Here is an 8859-nt window from a genome sequence, read left to right on the forward strand (position 1 = left end):
GAGCCAAGAAATAATTATAGGGAGCGTGTGCTCACTCCTTTTCAGGCAAATACTGTTATTACAGCCAGTTAGGCGTCCATCTCCACCAGCTCGGTCGAAGTGCGGCGAAAAAACGGTGTAAAACGGCAAAACTACGTGTGCAGCCCAACGCGCGCCCAAATCCTACCAAAACATAGTCCAATGGGCACGCGTTACGCTGCACGCGTCTGCCGAAGGGTTAACGGCTCTCTAGCGCGTTCGGGCGATGAGGGGAGCCCTGCGCTGCCTGCCGGCGATGAGAGTGCCACCGGAGGTGAGTGGAGACCGCTGCACGCGGTCCGGTACTGGAGCGCACTGCGGCGCTTTTGCTCGCGGTCACGCAGGCAGAGGGAGCAGAATCCCGACCCAGCGCACTGAAGCGCTCTTCACAATGGACGGTCAACGCGGTCCCTTGCAACGCGGGGAGAGCCCGCGGTTTCTGGTTTAAAGCCCTAGAGAAATTAAGCAAACAATGCCCAATACACACGCAAATAGCGTTGGTAACGCGCACATTAACATTAGATAAGTTTAAAACGTTACATCAACGGTACATCGTTTGTAATCAGTTAGCAGAATAAGGAGCATGGCACTTATCTCTTGCTGTGTGAGCAGCAAAGAAAGAGGACGCTGGGAGTGTTACCAGGACTCTTATCGGGTTCAGAGAGGCGTGGCTAAGGCTAAGCATCATGGCCTCTGTAGTTTATTTTCACTAAACTGTATGTTTATTGGCTGCTGTGAAATTTACAGTAAAGAAAGAGAAGCATAATCTGAGGCCTCCGGTCCTGTAATAGAATCCACTGGCAGATGTATCCATCAGAAAGTGAAGTTACCATAGACTAAATAAGCAACACCACCAGCACTGGACGAAGTGAAGGTTATTTGTACAGCCAAAAAGAGCTCCATCATCTGTACAGGGTCAATGTCTGCCTTTGAGTTAGCTTGGATTGTTGAAGATGGAGATCAAATTCAGCTACGGAAGGCCCCTTAGCAGATCTAGGTTAAAAATGTCTTATGGCTTCCATGGTAAGCTTTATGCTGTTGGTTGAACCCTTATCGACAAACAAGCCATACGTAATTGGCTGCTCCTTTGTCAATATGGATCCCTGTGCCACTGGCTTTTCACTCGTTGAGGGTCGATTCTGTAATGTCAGCTGGTGTCATAAACAGTGGTGGTTTGTGTGTGGTCTGATGGTTTTTCTCTGATAGACACATTTCCTTTTACATCTTATGCCCCACTGAGGCTGGTCTAATGGAAAAAGAACTGTATGTGGCACTTTTAACAGACATATTTGTAACTTCTGATGAACTAGTAGTTATTGACTGACCTGGCAACACATCTGCCTTCTTGGCTTTTGGAATTAGAATTTTGGCTGTCATAGGAACCAAGGCTTTTGGCATTTTTTCAGAATGCTTTCTAAGACCTACAGGATCATATGGATGTGTTGTCTCATCCTTTTTCCTCAATTCAGAAGAGGCATGCAGACAGAAGACTGGACCTTACTGGAAGGCTCAGCAGGTCGCTTTATAGAGAAAGTTGAAGTCTCGTCATTTGGACCCAATTCCAAATTCTTCTTCTTCCTCTGAAATGGCTGGAATGACCATGGCATGTCCTCTCAAAGTAAAGTGAGGACCAAATGCCCGTCAAGGCCTTTCAAGGTTTTCTTTGGAAATGTGAGGCAAATATCAAATTTCTTTAGATTGTGGTCAGGATGGAGACAGGCAATACAAAGACTGTCTGTCCTACAAGATGCATGTTTCTTTAATAGCAACTGCTTTTTTCTACCATATTTTTGCACAGAAAATGAAAGGAATAGTTTCTTACCTGTAACTCCTGTTGTCTCGCAGGAGAATTTCCATGATTGTCAATCACTGAACAGTCCCACCCATGCGCGGGGACCTCGGAGCTCTTCTTCAATATATATCTTCTTAAGTGTAGAATTTAACCTTTCTTCAGGAAGGCCAGCAAAGACACTTAAGACAAATTATGCAGCCTATATATGTGTGTATATATATATATATATATATAGGCTACAATGGCTGAATTCTTACAAAGTAAGTGTGTATAATTTCAAGATGTTTTTGCTAACAGCATACATCTCCCACACAAACCCTTTTGTTTATGATAGAGATGAAGGAGAAAAGAGAAGCCTCATAGAATGTCATTATATGGCTAAAAAGAAGACCGTGCCTTTAAGAACCCACAGACCACCAATAACTCATTATGCTTAGCAGTTGGCAGCTGCTTCCGTTCTTTTTGAAGGTGATGTGTGGTCAGATGGAGATTGTATGTATACCTCTGTCCATTCACTGGTGTGGAGGGAGGTTTGCTTATGACTACCATGGAAATTCCTCAATGAGAAGAGGAGTTAAAAGTACGAAACAATTCCTTCTCTCATAGGGAATTTCTATGTATAGTCCTAATCACTTAATAGAGTAGTAAGCCCATAGCGCGGTGAAGGAGACTGAGTATCAACGAGAAAGTTTAAGGAAATAGGTTCAGAGGAAAGCCTGCCGTACGTGAGCATCTGCTCTAGAGTCAGAGTCTAGGCAGAAGTGTTTAGTTAATGTATGTACTGATTTCCAGATAGCTGATTTGCTAATTTCAAGGATAGGGATATTGCACAGTTAAGCAGTCGTAGCCGCTTTCTGCCTGATACAGTGTGCTTTAGGTTTAGCTGAGAGTGTTTTGTAAGTCTTTTAATAGCACTAAAAGATACATTAAACTATCCATCATGAAATGGATTGCTTGGATGTGTCTAAGCTTGTACGTACCGGACAGTAGTTGATAAACAATTGGTCAGATTTGTGAATGTCTCGTGTCGTGTCTAGACAGAATTTTAGAAGTCTCCTCACATCCAGCAAATGGAGAGTTCTTATTACTGGAGTAGAGAGATGCTGAAAGAATGTTGGTAAAGAGATTGTCTGCTTGGCATGGACGTCCGAAACAACCTTAGGGAGGAACTTTGGGTGAGTTCTCATAAGTACTTTGCTAGAATGAAATACAGTGTATGGTTCATGAGAGCAGAGTGCTTGGATCTAGCTAACCTTGTGGGCAGTAGTTATCGTCACAAGGAAAGCGGTTTTCCAAGACAAATGTTGGAGAGATGCCTTGTGTATGGGTTCAAACGAGTCCTGCATAAGGCGTAAAAAAACGTCATCAAGCTCCCATGGAGGGGGAAGGGCGTCTGATGGGAGGAAAACCCTTCTTCAAGCCTTCTAGGAAATTCTTGTTGATGGGGACTCTGGAAAAAAAGAGGTTGTGAAGGTAATTTTCTGTAGGCAGTAAGAGCTGCCAGGTAAACCTTTGTAGAACAGAATTGCAAGTCAGATTTTACCAAATGGAGTACGTATGGAAGTATGTCATCTTCCTGGCAAGTGGTAGGATCCACGTTCTTAGATGAACATAAGATAAAAAATCTCTTCCATTTAAAGGCATATGTGGAGCGTGTGGCGCTTACCTCTTTGAGGATCTCCATACAGTCTTGCGGCAGATTCAAAAGTCTGTACTGCACCAGCTCAGGAGCCGTGCTGCCAAAATCAAACAGGAGAGATTGGTGTGTACCATCTGACCTCCAAATTTTGTCAGCAGGTCTGGTCTGCACGGCAGCTTGAGATGTGGACAGACAGACCAGTAAAGGAAGTCCGCGAACCACCATTGACATGGCCACCCCAGAGCTATGATGATAGCTTGGTTTTGGATTGGGATAACTTGATGAGAACTGTCAGGATCAGGGGGAAAAGCGGAGAGAAATTTAACAGACCTCTTGATCCATAGGGCATTCGCCACAGTCTCTGGTTGGAAGAATCTGGATGCGAAGGCTAGTCATTTGCTGTTTTCTGCATTGGCGACCAAGTTGATGGCTGGAGTTCCCCACCATTGTAAGAGGCTTTGGACGACGTCAGCGTTTAAGACATACTCATGGTTTTCTTGCAGATGTCTGAGAGAATTTGTTTGAGCATTTTGCACACCTGGAAGGTGAGTTGCCGTGATCGTAGGGTCTCTGGCCAGAAGCCATTTCCAGATCATCTGGGCTTTGTGTGACAAGGGGCTGGACATCATTCATCCCTTCCTGCTTATTGAGGTAGTACATTGTTGTTGTACTGTCCATCTGAACAAGCAGGGAGTGGGATCTGATTGATGGATAAAATACCTTCAGCCTCAGATGGGCTGCACGTAGCTCAAGGAGATTGATATTGTACGCTGATTTTCCCAGAGACCACTTGCCTTGAATTTGAAGGTGGTCCATGTGGGTTCCCCATCCCAGTAGTAACTATGGTCTGAGGAGGGATCTTCTGATAATCTTATAAAATGGCGTACCGCGAAGTAGATTGTTTGGAGAGTACCACCATTTCAGGGACAGCTTCACATGAAGCGATAGGTGTATCCTGTTGTCACAATTGCCTGTCAGTTGGTGCCTCTGGTTCTCAAGACATTCCTGCAGGTGTCTCATGAGGAGATGGGCATTCGGTGTTAGGAAGATGCAGGAGGCCATTGAGCCAGGTCATACGAGAGGCTTTCATGAGAGCCTGAGACTTCCGAAGGATCGATTAGCATCTCACCTCCGAAGGACACACTCTTGCCTGTAGTGTGTTGATGGAGGCACCCAGATAGTTTGGTAAGGGTTGGACCGGGACAGATGTTGACTTTGTTTTGAGTATATGAAGGCCTAGTCTTTGTAGGAGATCGCAAGTCCAACTGTAATGATGCTGAGCTTCCTGAAACGTGGATGCCTTGATTAGCCAATTGTCTAGATATGGGTAGATTAATATTTTGTGTTTCCTGAGATAGGCAGCAACGACTGCCATGCACTTGGAGAATATCCTGGGTGCTGACTTCAGGCTAAATGTAAGCACTTGGAATTGATAATGGCCCTGCCCCACTACGAACCTGACAAACTAATGCTTTCTGGCGATTGGTATATGAAGGAACAGAGAGAATCCCCCTAGTGTAACTGGGGATACATTTGGTGTAATGCCAGCATCCAGCATTTTTCTCGCCGAATCCACATATTGGTTGTTTTAAGGTCAAGCATAGGTCTGAATTTGTTCTCCTCTCTTGAAGAGAAAGTACCTGGAATAAATGCCTGGACCTAGTTGTTGGTGAGGAGCAGGGTCCACCGCCTGCTTTTTTAAGAGGATGTTGACCTCTGATTGTAACAGAGGGAGCTGGAAACTGGGTGGTTTTAGAGGTATGGACAGTGGAGGGCTGGTGAACCTAAGACAATATCCATTGTGAACAATATTCAGAACCCAGGCATCCTGTGTGATGTTTTGCCACTCTGCCAGATAATGTTGGATGCTTTCCCCTACTGGAGGGGGTAACAGAAGAAGGGGAAGTTATGATTCAGGGTTTGACACAGCTGTTTAATTGCATCCTTGTGGCGGCAGCTGGATTGATCCTCTAGCTTGCTTTCTCTCGTAAGGCTGATAGGGTCGTTGGTGCTGTTGTGCACCGCTTTGCTGGTGTCCCTGAAACCAGTGAGGGGTTTGAGCCCTTTGAGAATAAAAACAGTGTTGGTATGGCCTGAAAGAATTCCTTGCATCTTTAGGTTTTCTTAAATGCCTTTAAAAAAGTCTCTATGTCTGCCTTCATCCTCGCCATCGGTATGACTGCTTTAAGAGGCTGGTACTGAAGAATGGAAGATTGAGCATTCGCCGTTACGATTCTGGCTAGAGGGAGGTATGGGGAAGCTAAGGATGCCTGCGAAGTGCGACGCCGCACCATTACTCCTGTGCCACAAGCAGGGAAGAATCTGCTGCAGCACTAATGACCTAGTTAGAGACCATAAGCCCTTCATGGAGGATTTCTGCAAAGTCCTCACATTTATCTCTTGGGAAATGTTCAACAAACTGTTGCAGAGATTCCCACAGACCTCTGTAATACCTGCCTAAGAGGGCAGTGGCTCTTGTAGGCTTCATTGTAGTTGCTGCCGTATTGCAGACCTTCCGACCCACAGAGTCCAACCTCTGACTCTCTTTATCAGGAGGGACAGTTGAAGTGGGAGTAGTGGAGTGATGTTTCTTTGCAGCTAATACAGTGCCAGTCGGGTGCTGGGTCTTTGGTTTTTCTTTTTTCGTCCTAAGTTGGCAGGGTATCCTCAGACGTGAGTCCCTTGCTCACTTTGCCACTGGAGTTAAGCAAGCCCGGCTGAAGACGGCTGTAATGCCAGAAACCGGTCCTGGGAAGCTTGATTCCGGTCCAGGGAAGACATGGCTTGGCAGTTTGGGCTGGACTGTTCCCATGAGGCACAGGGTCAGACTGATTTGCATATGGCCATGTCTGAACTGGGGTGGCGGAGTGAGCTAAAGAACGGTGATGGATTAAACCCAGATCAGTTGACTGGGGGTGAGTGTTTGTATGGTCAACACTCCATCCATCACCACCTTTGGTTTTTCTTTGTTCGTCCTACGTTGGCAGGGTATGCTCAGACGTGAGTCCCTTGCTCACTTTGCCACTGGAGTCAAGCAAGCCCGGCTGAAGACGGCTGTAATGCCAGAAACCGGTCCTGGGAAGCTTGATTCCGGTCCAGGGAAGACATGGCTTGGCAGTTCGGGCTGGACTGTCCCCATGAGGCACAGGGTCAGACTGATTTTCATATGGCCATGTCTGAACTGGGGTGGCGGAGTGAGCTAAAGAACGGTGATGGATTAAACCCAGATCAGTTGACTGGGGGGGAGTGTTTGTATTGTCAACGCTCCGTCCATCACCACCTTTGGTTTTTCTGTAAGGAGAAAGGCAGGATCCTGCTCTAAAGGGTGGTATTTTTTCTGAAGCCTTGATCAAGCTGGCTTGACAGATGATGGTGTCCCAAAGAGGTCCGTAGCAGATTCTAATAGTCCTGGGACTAGTGGCCGCAAAGGTTTCGATGCTGACTTATGTTGAAGGGTTTTGAAGATTGTGGACGTTGTTGGTGTTGGAGTTTAAATCGGAATATTTAGTTTTGCAACTCCGCTCACCAAGACTTCTTGAAAAGTGGTGATATCATCCACCGGTGTCATGAGTGGAGTTGGACAAGAGACAAGAGTTGGAGAGTGTCGTCTTGTAGTGGTAGATGAAGTCTCCATAGTGTGTGTGGATTGAGATTGTAGAGAAAAGTGACGATGTGAGCGCCTAGATAATGGAGATGAGTGCATTGAGCTGTGATGGCGACGCCTAGAACAATAGCACGATCTAGAATGAGATTTGGGCATTATCCAAGGAACGACTGGTGCTGGAGAAGGTGGTGTTGGAGGAGGCGAAGCTGCTGCTGGCAGAGGAGAACCTCCTGCATCCTGTGAAGGGGAGTATGATCTATAATACTCATGGAGAGAAATAGACATGTCTCCATTTTCTTCTTGCCGCCTGCAGCCTAGACGCCGCCGAAAGAGTCCCCAAAGAGTATGGAGATGAATAGGTATGTCAACATTTTCTTCTTGCCTCCTGTAGCCTGGAAGATGCCAAAAGAGTCTCCGACGTCTTGACATCGGTATAGGTGTCAACGGTGAAAGGCGTCTCGATATGAGTGTGTGTCTCGATGTCTATCGATCTCCATGGCGAGCACTGAGGTGGCCTCGTAGTTGATGGGGTCCTAGACATCGAACGAGGTCTGTGGGTCGACAGTGTAGTTCTTGACATCGATACCACTTGACTCGAAAATGATCTGTAGCGTTCCTAGACTTCGAACCATGGGTAGACGGTGAACAGGTCAGCACCATATACCTCCCCTCGACGACCAGGATTGATGGTGTTCTTCAGTTTTTTTTCTGGTACACATTCAGAGGCAGATGGCACAGCCCTGGTAGAGGAACTGACCCTCTCCTTGCTCGGAGGTCTCACCCAGAGATTGCGTCAGTTTTCTTCGCTCCTCTGTGCTTGAAGGCCAATCTTCTCCCGGTCTCATAAGGTGCGCCTGGGAAAATTCCTGCAGTGATGGCAACACTCAGAAACATGATTATCTGGAAGATGGAGTACACACACCCTATGAGGGTCTGTCTTGCCCTTTTTTCTTCCACTATCTGGGCATTTGTCAAAAAGAGATGGAATCTTTTCAGTTAATAACCCACTAATTCCTGACAGTAAAAGCCAGGGAGAGTCCATAGACGTTGAATGAAAAGCTAGTCACCAAAATTCAGATGTGAATTTTGAGGAAAAAAGCCAAACTTTGGCTGAGCTCCACGCTCCAGGGTCCTGCCAGCAGGAGCCAGGAAAAAGAACTGAAGCAACTGCCACCTGCTGCGCATGGAGGGATACTGGTGGTCTTTGGGTTCTTAAAAGCACAGTCTCTTTTTTAGACATACAATGAAAGCCTATGAGACTACACTGTCCGCCATCTCTCATAAAGAGTTTGTGAGGGAGCTTGATGCTGTTTGCAAAAACATCTTGAAATTATACACAAATACTTTGTGCAGGCCCATTTTTGACTCCACGATGAAGAACACAGCCATTGTAGCAGATGTATAAAGGCTGCTTAATCTGTCTTTTTCCTGTCTTTGCAGCCCTTCCTAAAGAAAGGAGAAATTCTAGACTTAAGAAGATATATATTGAAGTGCTCCAGGGTCCCCGCACATGGGTGGGAGAATTCAGCGATTATGACTACCATGGAAATCCCCTACATGGGAATGACTGACAGAGAATAATGCTAACACATACTGTTTCTGTAAATTAATCAAGTTGCTGTTGAAATCTTCCAAAAAGGTTGAAAATTGGATCAGAGCTCAAAAGGATTCCCTCACAGTATGTATGCTAGAACATCTGAAAATTGGAAGTCCATGGTGGAGGTTGGGCCACAGTATTTCCATCACTTAAACCGAAAGGCGGGCACATAATGAGGCGATAGACTGTATATGTTCTGTGATGTTGCT

This window comes from Lissotriton helveticus, chromosome 1_1, assembly GCF_964261635.1.
Source record: "Lissotriton helveticus chromosome 1_1, aLisHel1.1, whole genome shotgun sequence".
Lineage (NCBI taxonomy): Eukaryota > Metazoa > Chordata > Amphibia > Caudata > Salamandridae > Lissotriton > Lissotriton helveticus.